A 15398-nucleotide genomic window follows, 5' to 3' on the forward strand; every position below is an offset into this window, starting at 1 on the left:
TTAAGCAGTTGATAATAACCCATCAGTATGTTTTCCTGACACCTGGGGACCTGAAGCAAGGTGGACTGTAGGTCTGGGAGGGTGACCAGGGCTTATCAGGAACAGCTAATACATGGGGAGAAGTAGGAAGTGAAAGCCCATCTCATGAACCAGGAGGTCCGCACAGAAGAGTGTTGGAGCTCTGGAAAGGCACAGGGCGTTCAACCACAGCAGGACCTCGAAGGAAAGGAAGATGTCACTAAAATGGTGCAATTTTCTGATGGGTCTACTATCAAATTATTACTGGTCAAAACTGGACTGGTAATACGGTAATGGATATGTTCTTAGAAATGCTTCATGGGCATTTTGTTATTGTGTGAGCATCCTAGAGTCTGCTTACACAAACCTAGATGGTGTAGCTTACTACGCACCTAGGCTACGTGGGATAGCCTATTGCTCCTTGACTACAAACCTGTACAGCATGTTACTGTACTATACTGAATACTATAGGCAATTGTAACACAATGGTAAGTAATTATGTATCTAAACACAAAAGGTACACTAGAAATGTGGTATAAAAGTTAAAAATGCATGAATGGAGCTTGCAGGACTGAAAGCTGCTTTGAGCGAGTGAGTGGTGAGTGAACATGAATGTTTAGGACATTGCTGCAGCTGCACACGACTGTAGACTTTATAAAACTGTATACTTAGGCTACACTAAATTTATAAAACAATTTTCTTCAATAATCTTAGCTTACTGTAACTTGTGAACTTTTAACTTTTTAGCTCTTTTGTAATAACACTTAGCTTAAGTCACATTGTACAGCTGTACAAAAACATTTTCCTTTTTAATATCTTTATTCTATAAGCTTTTTTCTATTTTTAAAATTTGTTTACTTTTTAAACTTTATTAGCGACTAAGACACACATTAGCATAGGCCTACATAGAGTCAGGATCACTAATATCCCTGTCTTCCACCTCCACATCTTGTCCCCCTGGAAGGTCTTAAGGGGCAGTAACATGTATGGAGCTGTCATCTCCTATGTGGCAATGCCTCTTTCTGGAACACCTACTGAAGGACCTGCCTGAGGCTGTTTCACAGTTAACTTTTTTAATAAGTAGGAGTATGCACTAAAATAACAAGTATAGTAAGTACTAGGTGATAGGAATTCTCCAGCTCCATTCTCTTATGTGCATACTGTCATTTATGTAGTCCATTATTGACTGAAAGGTCATGGGGCACATACTTGTACTTGCATGATGGTAAGACCCATTACATTGTTAATCAGTGAAAATTCCTAAGAAAACAGTTATTTTATTTATTTTTTTATTATTTTTTTATTATACTTTAAGTTTTAGGGTACATATGCACATTGTGCAGGTTAGTTACATATGTATACATGTGCCATGCTGGTGCGCTGCACTCACTAACTCGTCATCTAGCATTAGGTATATCTCCCAATGCTATCCCTCCCCCCTCCCCCCACCCCACCACAGTCCCCAGAGTGTGATATTCCCCTTCCTGTGTCCATGTGATGTCATTGTTCAATTCCCACCTATGAGTGAGAATATGCGGTGTTTGGTTTTTTGTTCTTGCGATAGGAAAACAGTTATTTTAAATTGTCATTAAGTAATATAATGAATTATAGTACAGTTTTCTGTTTAGCAAGGGAGACTGAATAATCCAGGCATAAACTTGGCCATGTATTAGGACCATGTGCGTGCAAGTGTGTGTATGCATGAATGTTTCGTGCATTAAAAATTATTCCAGATGAGCCTTAAATAGCAGTCTTTTCTGTTCCACCTTACTCTCTCCGTTGAGACTGCTGTACAAATGCTGCCTGGGTGGATTGGGAAATTTCTAGGCAGTCTGCTAGCAAGAAAGCCTGCAAAATCAATAAATAAAGAGATGGCTTATACTCTGTAGATAGACTATGTTTGAGGAAGAAGCACAAAGGGCAACTATGGCTGATCCTGTAGCCAAGAGAGGTGTGTAGGTGACAGAAGACATGTGTCTGGGTGGTCTGAGAGTCCAGGCCAGACAGCAGTGCTGCTAGAGGAAGGAAAGGGCTGTCTTGTGAAGAAGAGGGAGTGCAAGCCCAGACATCAAGGAGGAAGAGAAGGGGATGCACATGCTCCTTGCAGGACACATGGGAAGAAGCTCATCTTGGAGGTCATCCAACTTGAAAAAGATTTCACAAGTAGATGGGTGCCCCTCAAGAGCTGGAAATTGGAGGCTTTCTATAGGCTATGGAATATGCAGGGGCTGAGAGCAACTCGGGCAGGAGTGACCTTATGGAGACTTTCCCCACTGGATCTCCCTAGGTATGGAGGGAAAACCTGGGGAGAAAGGGAACTACACAGTAGGGCCTCACAGGCACCTGTGCACTGTGGCCCAGTGTCTCAACACATCACTCTTAAATTTAGAGTGACCCACCATTCACTGTCTAGTGAGTGTGGGCAGTACCCTCAGTTTCTCTTCCTTGCCAGTCATTTCTCTTTTGAGAACTGCCTGCAGCTGGACCCTCATCCCTCCTGATTTCCATACAGTTTGACTCTACTTGTCTTCAGCATTCCAATGAATTAGAATGCCTTCACATGTGGGTAATCCCTGCCGTCGGAATGAGCCCTTTCCTCTTGTCTACACCACTGATATGTGTTTTGTTTGGCCTTGAATTGCTCACACCATTGATTATAGACTTGAGGGCAGAGATTATGCTTTATGTGGTATTAATATTTTGTAGACATGTTTTGTTGTCTTTCTAATGCCCTGCATCTGGTGGCTAAGCATGGTAAATAGAATGAACACATGAACAAATGGATAATTGACGTTCTGCCAAAGAGTTTGGATCTTAGAGGCATCTCGGAGGCCACAAGTAAGATCTTGGAGATAGGTTCCTGTGGAGAAAACAAGTGTGCAATAGCAGCTGGATGGTGAAGTAGATGTATGCCACTGGAAGGGAGCTGTTGTCTGTGGGTCACTGTGCCCCCTACTTTCTGTTCCTAAATACAGTGCACAGTTTCTATGTGCAGCAGCATTCCAGGTAGGTTATTTTTTTCAGACCTCTCTTTCTGTAGTCTGCATGGCAAAGCACCCTTCTTCTAACTCCAGCTGTTCTTTTCCTTTCCTTTGCCCTTATGGCCTCGTTCTTCTCTATTTAATTTTTAAGCTTGTTCATCTTCACTCCACTTCCTCACTCCCCAGACCCAAACACTTTCTATGTCTCACTGATTCGCTCTTCAAAATATATTTTGAGTCTCTACTTCTTTCGATGTCACCTTAGTGTAAGCTACCACCATTGCTTTGCTAGAATATTCTAGAATCTTCAAATATTAGCTCTTCCATCTGCTCTTCTGTCCCACAGCACCATCCTTAACCTATTCACACAATAGAATGATTTATTCAAAATGCAAAATATTGATTGTATCAAAAACCTGATTAAGATGCCTTAATGGCTTTAGGATAAAGAAAATCCTTAACATGGGTCATAATGCCCTAAGTTTATTTTACTTTATTTTTAAATACAGGGTCTCACTTTGTTGCCCAGGCTGGAATGCAATGGTGCGATCACAATTCACTGCAGCTTGATTTCATGGGGTCAAGTGAGTGATTCTACATTAGCTTCCTGAGTAGCTGGGAGTACAGGCAAACACCACCATGCTTGGCTATTTTTTAAATTTTTTGTAGAGACAGGGACTCAATATGTTGCCCAGGCTTGTCTCGAACTCCTGGCCTTGAACTATCTTTCCACCCTGGCCTCACAAAGAGCTGGAATTGGAAGTGTGAGGCCACCTGGCCACCCTAAGTAATTTGGCCCTTCCTCAGCTATCTCACTGTGTGCAACTTCTTGGAAAGTATGCTCCAGTTGCCTTTTTTCACTGCCTCTAATTCACTGGTTTCTTCTTCCAATTGGTCTCTGGGCTTTTCTTTGATTGAAAGTTTTAAATTACTGATTCAGTCTCCTTATTTGTTATTGATCTGTTCAGGCTTTCTATTTCTTCTTGATTCAATCTTGGTAGCTTGCATGTTTCTAGGAATTTACTCATTTCTTCTAGGTTGTCCAATGTGTTAACATGTAATTGTTCATATTAGTTCCTTTTAAAAATTTCTTTGGCATTGGTTATATCTCCTATTTCTGATTTTATCTTATTTTTTCCTAGTTTAGTTAAGGGTTTGTTGATTTTGATTATCTTTTAAAAAAAAGCTTTTCAGTTTGTCGATTTTTCTTTTGTTTTCTGGTCTTCATTTATTTCTGCTGTAGTCTTTATTATTTCCTTCTTTCTGCTAGTTTTGGGCTTATTTCTTTTTCTAGTTCCTTCAGGTATGATGTTAGGTTGTTTGAGATCTTTTTTAATGTAGACATTTATACACTTTTTTAACGTAGACATTTATACACTTCCGTTTCAGCACTGCTTTTGCCGCCTCCCGTAAGTTTTGGCATGTTATGTTTTTGTTTGTCTCACAATATCTTCTAATTTTTAAAATTTCTTCTTTGACCCAATGGTTGAATATATTGTTTAGTTTCCATGTATTTGTGAATTTTTCCAGTTTTCTTTTATTGATTTCTAGTTTCATTTCTTTGTAGTCAAAAAAGATAATTGAAATTATTTCAGTCTTCTTAAATTTGTCAGAACTTGTTTTGTGACCTTGCATGTAATCTGTCTTGGAGAATCTTTCATGTGCAGTTGAGAGGAATGTTTATTCTGCTGCCATTAGGTAGAAGGTTCCGTACATGTCTGTTAGCTCCATTTGGCCTATAGTGTTATTCAAAACCACTGTTTCTTTATTTCTCTAATGTCTGGATGAACTATTATTGAAAGTGGGGTATTGAAGTCTCCTAATACATTCTACTCCTGTCTATTTCTCCCTTCATATTTATCAATGTGTGCTTTATATATATAGGCGCTCTGATGTTGGGTGCATATATAATTGTTACGTCTTCCTGTTGAATTGACCCTTTTATCATTATGTAATGACCTTGTCTCTTGTGACAGTTTTTGACTTGAAGTCTTTTTGTCTAATATAAGAAAAGCTGCTTACGCTCTGTTTTGGTGACTATTTGCATGATATATCTTGTTTCATCCCTTCACTTTCAGCCTACGTGTGTCCTTAAAACTAAAGTGAGTCTTTTGTAGACACCCTATAATAAGATCTTGCTTTTTAATCCATTCAGCTACTCTGTATCTTTGATTGGGGAATTTAATACATTTACATTTAAAGAAATTATTGATTGGTAAGAACTGACTACTGCCATTTTGTTCATTGGTTTCTGTTTTGTGGTTCTTTTGTTCCTCTCTTCCCCTCTTGCTGTCTTTGTGATTTGATAATTTTTTATGGTTATATACTTGGATTCTTTTCCCTTTCTTGTATCTGCTGAAGATTTTTTCTTTGTAGTTACTGTGAAGCTTGCATAACCCTCCTTAGAATTGTACCAGTCTATTTTGAGCTGATAACTTCAATCACATACAAAAACTACACTTTTACTCTCCCATTCCCCACTTTGTTATTGATGTCAGAATTTGCTTTTTATGTTGTGTATCCATTAACCAATATTTTGTGGTTATATTCTTAATAGTTTTGTCTTTTATGCTAGGGTTAAAAGTGATTTATGTACCACCATTACAATATTACATTATTCTGTATTTGTCTATGTATTTACCCTTGGCAGTGAGATTTATACTTTCATATGCTTTTGTGTTGCTATTTAGCAAGAAGCTGATTTTTTTTATTAATATAAATTATGTACTTTTTTCAAAATAAGGAATTTGTTGTATGTGTGTATTACACACAGATTTCCAAACCAGATAACCCAGTGTTGGCCAATTGCAGTAATCAAAACTACAAATTTAATTTCATAATTTTTAGCTCCTTGCAGCTGCTGCTGTCAGACAACCCTCAGCTGGGTGGTGTCAGGATTGGTAGCATTTTCAAATAAAACAAGAAATTTAACATCAATAGGTACCAGCAAGAAGTGTTTATTTCTTCATGAGGGTGTTGTGTACTTCGGGGGAATAAGACCAATTTTCATTTTGCTAGTTAAATGGGTTGCATTTGAAACCTTTGCTGTGAGGCACCATATTTCCAATGAGTGAAGTTTTAGACTCTTTACATTTGGTACCACAAGTACCATTAATGGGGTTGTGGCTGGGCAGTATAGTCAAGTGATTCTCTGAAGGCAGAAATAAATAAGCAGATTGTTTACTTTTTCAGTATAACTCCACTTGTTAGGCTTTTAGCCTCTTCTTTCAACATAGGTTTAATAAATAGGGAATAATCTTAACTAGCCACCACTGCCAGGTGGTGCTACTTCCCTTTCTGCTGTTTCATGATCCCACCACACTGTGTTAATCCTCACTAGTGGTTGTCCTGTGATTGGCTGCTGTATTATAGGCTGCGGTAAGCAGAATAGTGACTCCCGAACCATGACCCCCAAACACGCAAAGATGTCTACGTCCTAATCCTTGGAAACTGTAAAAATGTAACTTTACATGGCAAAGGGGAATTAAGATTCCAGATAGAATTCAGTTTGCTAATCAGCTGTTCTTAAAACAGGGAGAGTATCCTGGGTTATCTACATGCACCCAATGTAATCATGGAGTTTCTTAAAAGTGGGAGAGGGAGGCAGAAGGGAAGGCTGGAGTGACAAGATTTGAGGACTGAGTCCATTATTGCTGATTTTGAAGACGGAGGAAGGGCACTGTGAGCCAACAAATGCAGGCGGCCTTTAGAAGCTGGAAAAGGCAAGGAAACAGTCTCCTAGAGTCTCCAGGATGAAATGTCGACCTACCAACACCTTCATTTTAGCCCAATGAGACCCATCTAGGACTGCTGACCTCTAGAACTGTGAGATGATACATTTGTAGGTTGTAAGCCATTACGTTAGTGGTAATTTGTTACAGCAACAATAGAAAATAAATATACAGACTGGTGGAGGACAGATGCAGGAGAATTCTCATCTTTGAAGACTGAAGTATTGATTAATATTTTGGGCTGGACGTTTAAATTTCTAAATCAAGATTATGTTTTACAAATATTAAGTGATTTTGAGGCTTATTTCCTAAGCATGATCAGAAAATCCTCAGGTCTGCTAGGGATTGTTATCTAAAAGCAGAGAAAAACTTTTTCCAGTGGATAAAATTTAAAGAGAGAATAGAAAACAAAAATAAATTTGCATTTTGATTACATCCCTTAGGCTGTGATTGTTTAATGTACTTCTTATCATAGTATCTAAACAAATGTAAAATATTATAAATGTAATATTTTCATTTATCAAATACCTCTTTAATCATTCAGCAAATATCCTGACAGTTTCTGAGCCTTGTTTGTAAGACTTCCTTTTAGTTCTGTGAGAACCTAGGATCCTTTCATTGAGTTCCTTTTCTATGTAAATTAGCTAGAGCTGGCTGCTGTTGCTTACCATGAACGTAGAACGCTAACTGAGGTAGGAGACACACTAGCACTTTGCATCTAGAGAGATGTGTGACTGCGGATAAATTATTCTTTGCTTGTGATATCCAGCCTCCCAGATGGCCCCCTGTGATTCTTGCTATCTCTTGACTAATTCCCTCACATTGTTCTATGGTTGGACTATGAGTTTAGAAGCATGCAGGAGAAGTTATGGGATGTCACTTCCAAGATTGGTTATGAAAAACTGATTTCCTTCTTGGGTGCTTTATCTGATACTATTTGCTCTAATGTCATGGCTCATAAGCCATGTCATGAACAGCTTTATGGAGAGGCCTACATCATTTGGAACTGAAGCCTCCTTCCAGTAGACATATGAGTCAACATGGAAGTAGATGCTTCAACCCTTGACAAGTCTTCATAAACTTAGCCCTGGCTTGACTACCACCTCATGAAGGCTCTGAGTCATAATTGCCCAACTAAGTCACTGCTGGATTCCTGACTCTCAGAAACTGTCAGATAATTATTGTTTTGAGCTGCTAAATTTGGGGACCATTTGTTATGCTAGTATGGATAACTAATACACGTTCATAAACCCACTTTGAGAGGAGATAAGGCAGGGTAAAGGATGGAGCATTTTTTTCTTTTTTATGTTTCTAAAGAGGAATTTTTTATGCACAGTGAAGCTTGAGAAAGCTGGTCAGATTATCTGTATCTAAGTAAGGCTTAACTATGACTGCAGAAATTTGGGAATTAGCCCTTCTGACAATTTAAGAAAGGGATTTGAAATTAATTAGACACCTATTATTAAACAGGCATTTCATTATGTACTGTTTCAGTCACTTTTGCTGCATAACAAATCACCCCAAAATGTGCGGGCTTAAAAAAAAGTAATTTTCCCCCTTCCCTGTTCTGTGGATTGATCAGGTGTTGTTTTTTTTTTGTTTGTTTGTTTGTTTTTTTTTTTTGGCATTGTCAGGGTTCACTCCCACAGCTGCATTTAGCTGCTTGATTGCCTGGGGCTGGGCTCATCTGAGTCAACTAGGCCCCTCTCTCCATGTAGTCATTCATCCTCAAGGAGAAAGACCAAAGTTTTTCACATGATGACGGCCACTTCACAAGACAGTGTAAATAGAAGCTGCCTGACTTGTTATGGTCTAGCCTTTGAAGTCACAGTATCATTTAGGTTGCATTCAATTTTTTTTTTTTTTTTTTTGAGATAGGGTCTCTGTCACCTAGGCTGAAGTGCAGTGGCGTGATCACAGCTCACTGCAACCTCTGCCTCCCAGGTTCAAGTGATCCTCCTACCTCAGCCTCCCAAGTAGCTGGGACTACAGGCACATGGCACCACGCCAGGCTAACTTTTTGTGTTTTTTGTAAAGATGGGGTTTCACCATGTTGCCCAGGCCGGTCTTGAACTCCTGGGCTCAAGTGATCCACATGCCTTGGCCTCCCAAGTTGCTGCGATTACAAGCGTGAGCTACTGTGCCTGGCCTAGGCTAAATTCTATTATAATAAAACAAGTTCAGCTCAGATTAAAGGGGTAGAGAAGTAGATTCTACCTCTTGATGGGTGGTGTGGCAAAGTCACTTTGCAAAAGCAGGTGGACACAGGATATTGTAGTTCATTGGGAGCCATTATAGTAAAAATATACCACAATCTGTATTCTCTCCCAGTAATTCAAGTCCCTTCCCAAGACTCCCAAAGTCTCATCCAGTTATGGCATCATACTGAAAATCCATTATTTTATAATCTGTCTGCATTAGGTCCAAAAGCAGTATGTGTTCTTCTTGACGCAGACACCAGAGAACTAAAAGAAGTTTGCTGCCCTCCTCACTTCCATCCAACACACAAAGGTGAGGCAGAGAGAGAATATTCACATAGATATTCTCATTTTAAAAATGTGAGGAATGGAAGGTACTTAGCAATGATTAGCCCATAGGAATTTTGAAATCTATCTGGACACACATTGCCAGGACCCATTCCTTTGGTGACAGGGAATACTTGATGAGAACTCACTTTGCTTCCTTGGAGTGATTGTCTAGTCCTGTTTTTTTTTTTTTCCCAGCTTTTGGCTCTGCTGTGATATTTGGGTTCTGCCTTCCGAGATGTTTTTCCTTTTCAATAAAAATGGCCCATCTTTGTAGCTGAGTAGACTTCCCAGCTTGTTTACCAACTATAAAAAATTTAGTCCCAAACTCTCTTCATTGTGAATGGTCTTTGTCCCTTCTAATTCAAACCAGTGGTGCTCTCACCAATATAATAATCTCAGAAACTGTGTGGGTTTGCTGCGTGTCTTATTGGGGTTTACTCCATACCCCAAAGCCATAATTCTTTTTGAGACAAACCTCTCTAATTTGTCCCACAGGTGAGACAATGTTTTAAGGTTCTTAGAAATCCTTTTACCTTGCTGAGAAATGTCTGCTACGTGTTCCCTTAAATCTGATGTCTTAACAAAAGATCTTGGCCGGGCATGGTGGCTCACGCCTGTAATCTCAGCACTGTGGAGGCTGAGGCGGGTGGATCACAAGGTCAGGAGATCGAGACCATCCTGGCTAACACAGTGAAACCCCGTCTCTACTAAAAATACAAAAATTAGCTGGGCGTGATGGTGGGCACCTGTAGTCCCAGCTACTCAGGAGGCTGAGGCAGGAGAATGACATGAACCCGGGAGGCGGAGCTTGCAGGGAGCCGAGATTGCGCCACTGCACTCCAGCCTGGGCGACAGAGCGAGACTCTGTCTCAAAAAAAACAAAAAACAAAAACAAAAAACAACAAAAGATCTTACCACCAGCCACATCTTTGATTCGACACTAAGGTCATCTCTTATTTTGATGATGTTTTGCTGATTGGAGATATTAGAAATACTGAACAGTTTTCTTTCCTGATCTAGAACACCCTAGCTCTTTTTTCTCTAAATTTGACTTGCAAACTGAACAATTCTTTTGTTTATCTTTTTCTTTCCATGCTGCATCATACACAGCTTTAAAAAAAAAAAGCCAACTGATTCTCCCAAATTTTGCTTTTAAATCCCCTTTGCCAGACTCACAAGTTTATTAGGTGGATTTCTTAACCTTCTGAGTTACCATGGGCAACAGTTTTACCGATTTTTCCTCTCCTACAGAATGTGGGCCATCCTCTCTCCAGTTTCTAATAGTTACCTGATACCATATGTTTAGTTTTTTTGTTTGGTATAATAGCACCCCACCCCTATTTCAGCCTTTATTGCATAACTACTCCAAAATTTATGGCTTAAAACAACGATTTATTATTTCTTAGGGTTTTGTGGGTTGGTTGGATACTGCTGCTGGGCTTGCCTGTGGTCACTCATGTGGCTGCAGTCACCTGGCAAGTTGATGGAGGACTGGGCTTAGCTTGCATGCTGGGCCTCTCTATTTGAACATTCGTCTTCAAGGAAGCTAGGCTGGACTCCTTCACCCGGCAATGACTGTGTTCCAAGAAAGCAGACATGGATGCTTGTAGGGGGCTTCTCCATAGCCCAGCTTCAACAGTCACACAATGCCACTTAGGCATCCTGTTGGCCAAGATGAGTCACAAGGCCATCCCAAATTCAAAAGGAGGGGACACAGACCACCTCTCGATAAGAGAGAGCATCTTTTTTTTTCTTTCTTTTTGGCGGAGTCTCACTCTGTTGCCCAGGCTGGAGTGCAGTGGTGTGATCTTAGGTCACTGCAACTTCCGCCTCCTGGGTTCAAGCTATTCTCCTGCCTTAGCCTCCTGAGTAACTGGGATTACAGGCTCACACCACCATGCCTGGCTAATTTTTGTATTTTTAGTAGAGAAAGGGTTTTGCCATGTTGGCCCGCTGGTCTCGAACACCTGAGCTCAAGTGATCTTTCTGCCTTGGTGTCCCAAATTGCTGGGGTTACAGGTGCGAGCCACCATGCTGAGCCTGAGATAGCATCTTCCTGAGCAGCCTGGGAAGATAGAGTTTACAGTCTGCTAAAATCATACATCTTGTGGGTATAGAAATCATCTCGGAGTCAGATGTTTCAATCAGCTCATGAAAAACAGCTTTTTAATTTCCCCTCTCTTTTCTTTTTTTTTTTGAGACAGTGTCTCACTCTGTAGCCCAAGCTGGAGTGCAGTGGCACGATCTCGGTTCACGCAACCTTTGCTTCTGGGGGCTCAAGTGATTCTCTGGCCTCAGCCTCCCAAGTAGCTGGGAATAGAGGCATGCACCACCACACTTGGTTAATTTCTTTTGCATTTTTAGTAGAGACGGGGTTTCACCACGTTGCCCTGGGTGGTCTCAAACTCTTGAGCTCAGGCCATCCACCTTCCTCGGCCTCCCAAAGTGCTGAGATTACAGGCTTGAGCCACCGCACCCGGCCTGCTTCCCATCTCTTTTCTAAGGGAGAAGTCTGTCGGCAAATAAAAGTTGACATGCCTTCTAACATCATTTCTATCTCTTGTTGCTGTTTATCTTTGGAAGTGGCCTGCTTAAAGATACATATTCCATTTTAAAAAGCTATTATTTGGGGTAAAATATCACACAAAGCTCAGAAAGCTCCAATATTTAGTAACTTGTGAAAATGTAGAAACTGTGAGAAATATTGGGGTAAAAGCATAGTGAAGAAGAGAGCAAGGGAAAGATAATTAAAAATAGAAATTGAACAGAAAACAAAGGATAAACATGATTTCCAGCATGAGTGTGAAAACACTGATTTCTCATTTTGACACGTGAGGCAGAAGCCTTTACTTCTGTTTATTTGGGGGCTACAGAATGGAGTGTTTGTGTTATCTGAAATAGTGTCTTTCTTCTAACCTAGGGTCCCATACGCTCTCCTATGCTTTGCAATATAAATAAAGGCAACACACACTGAACTGCTAGGAGAACAATCAGGCCTTGTCCATACAAGAACACAGGAGAGGCAATGCAGACATTTCATGTGAAGCAGAACTAGGCAATCTCCAAGACCCCTCCTCACCCCAAAATTCAATGATAGGGTGAAATTCAAAAGTGAATATGATAACTGAGTTTTCCTAAAATGGACTCAGTTGTCTGCTTTCAAACTAAGCTACATTTAAAAACAGATATGACAATCTGTAGCTTAGATTCAGTTTGCATCTGTTTACAGATGTTATGCCTTTGTTCTCAGGGACTATCATTTTTATTTTTAGCCAGCTTTATTTTTTTAATATGTAAAACTTTCTACAAATGAAAAGGCATGATCTAATTTATAGGTTATATTTATATGGTCATAAAACCCCATTTGCAGCTGTGGCTGAATGAATTTCTCACATATTCAGGCATTATCTTGAGTTATACTTGTTAATACGCTCATTTGTAGTAACGGATGTGTCTGTTACTCAGTGGGTCAGCTCTACTAAGTCACGCAACTGAGACAGTTCAATAGATCAGTTTAAAGTTCATGATAAACTTGCACTGCCGCAAAGCTTTCTCAGAATCATTTGGGAGTATTCATAAGCCTGGCATGCCTTCTGCCCTTGGGTTCGATTTTTGCCATCTCATGTTTATATTCAACTTAGAAATCTGCTTTTCAGAGACTTCTGGGTTTAGAATTCACTGTGGGCTTTAAAGACAAGAAGAGAATTGCTCATATAATAACACAGGCTTTTGGCTCCTCAGATCTTCTGTTGAGCTGTGGCTTGGCAATGGTGACACTGTTAATTTTATTCTGCCATGCAGAGAACCAGTAAATTAGAGTAATGGGTTGTGCTGTCAATCAGGTTTAACAGAACCTCTAAGAGATTTTGCAAGGGAATGAAATCAACATGGTCCAGTTGTACTATATCATGATTAACAGTATATCTTAAGGAAACATGGTTTTTAAATGCTGTAAAGTGCATTTCTTTATGGTGAATATATTTTCCACTGCATGCTTTCTATACAGTTGTAAATATGGTCCTTGGGGTATTAATTTATGGCCCTTTTAAAGCAAAGTTTAAGTATAGAATTTAAAAACATATATATATATGAGAGAAAGAGAATGTCTTAAAAATGGATTGAATTGCCTTTGCATAATTTCCTCTTTTGAGAGCTGTAGAAATGTGCAGAAGTCACCAGAAATCGAGAAGAAAGGACGTCTAAAAGTCACCACCGAAGAATATGACCGTGAGCAGGGCCGTGGCCAGCTTCTGCCTTGGCTGTGCACACTGGGCAAGCAGGGGAGGGGGACTGGGCTGTTTGTCTTCATCCGGGGGCCACCTTCATTCTCTGTTACTAATTCTGGACAGACCAATTCTTGTCTCCTGTATTTCAAAAAGTAATTTTTTTTTTTTTTTTTTTTTGAGACGGAGTCTTGCTCTGTCGCCCAGGCTGGAGTGCAGTGGCGTGATCTTGACTCACTGCAAGCTCCGCCTCCCGGGTTCATGTCATTCTCCTGCCTCAGCCTCCCAAGTAGCTTGGACTACAGGCGCCCGCCACCATGCTTGGCTAATTTTTTGGATTTTAGTAGAGACAGGGTTTCACTGTGTTACGAGGTCAGGAGATCGAGACCATCAAAAAGTATTTTTGCCCATACACATTTCTTGATACTCTGTAAAACATTCTGGAATTTTAAACCCTTGGTATGTTGTTTCTTGCCTTTAAAAAGAGCATTTATGAACCAACATACCTTTTAAAGGTCATTGATACCATTTTTAACAAGCTTTTTTACTTTATCATTCTCATTTATCTTCCATTTTCTAATTTTTCTTTCAGTATCTCTTTATTTCCTTTTACTCCTATCTGAAAATTTAATTTATATTAGAAACATACTAGCTATACATGCTAAGCTCATTAAATATCTACTAGAATTTTAGAGATGGAATAGTTCTTAGTCTGGTTCACCCTGAGTATTTTGACTCTCTGATATAAAAGAAGCAACAGATAGAAGGAGAAGAGTAGATGAGGAAACAGCGGATAATGGCATAAGTCATGTTGTCATCATTGGGAAGGCTGGGAACAAGTCAAATCCTTCTGCTGAAAAACTCTGCTAACCTACACACTCCCAAAGGCTTTGTGTGTATGTGCATATTGGGAGGTAGGGGTGGTGGTCACTGTGGTGGGACTGATGCCAGAGATGCCATATTTTTCCTTTGCGCTTCTCCCCACCCCACCCTTGCCCCAGGGCTCTGCTTTGTGCTGAACACACAGTAGGTGGGACTTGTGAGCACTTGTAGTCAGTACTTGTTATTTTCGGACTTGATTATCTATCACTTTTCTCAGTAACTATAGAACATAGCCAATAGGAGATCATCCTTACAGCCCCAAAGGGCAGAAAATGAAGTTGACTTAATCATCCACTTGTTAGCACACCTTACTCTATGAACTCAAACTGCAGTGGAGAGAAAAGGGATGGAAGAAATTTGTTCATAATGAGCAAGCTAGGAAGACGGCTGCAAGGTGACTTGAATTTTTTAATTTAAATATTTTAGACATAAAAAAGTATTTGAGGGGTTGATAGCTTTGGAAGTTAAAGGCTGCTATCAGCCTGACAGAGCAGTTCAAAAAAACAGCTTGAGGATACCAATCATTTGCTTATCTTTATTTTAGTTTCCAAAATTTCAGAAGGACTTTGTGAATTGAGACTCTTAGAAAACTGCCAGTTTCTATGTTTTGATTTTCGTGAAAATCAGAACCAAAAAGGAAAAGGTAAGTGATGGTATTTTTGGTTTAAGAAATTAAACCAAAGTGTCATGGTGCTACTGAGGTGCAGTTTCACATTCTTTTTTCAGAAGATGAGCCAATAACAAAATGACTCTGTTTTATAGAATATAATTTTCAGTATTAGATATTACTAATTAAGTATTACACAAAGCTGTTTAGCAGAAAAAATGTGATTTTTCAGACAGCAGAAGTTGAGGAAATCTGAGTTTCTGCGTTTTGACACTGACTGGGTAGGAGTTTCTTTGTCTATAGAACAGGGATTTATAGAGGAAGACCTGGCTGCCTTGGTGAGTTACACCCTCTAATCGTGAGCGTGATGTTGTGTAAAAGGAAAATTGTCTTTATTCTTAGGATTTTTTTTCTTTTTTACCTTGTAA

The sequence above is a fragment of the Pan paniscus genome, chromosome 10 (assembly GCF_029289425.2).
Source record: "Pan paniscus chromosome 10, NHGRI_mPanPan1-v2.0_pri, whole genome shotgun sequence".
In the NCBI taxonomy this organism is placed as follows: Eukaryota; Metazoa; Chordata; class Mammalia; order Primates; family Hominidae; genus Pan; species Pan paniscus.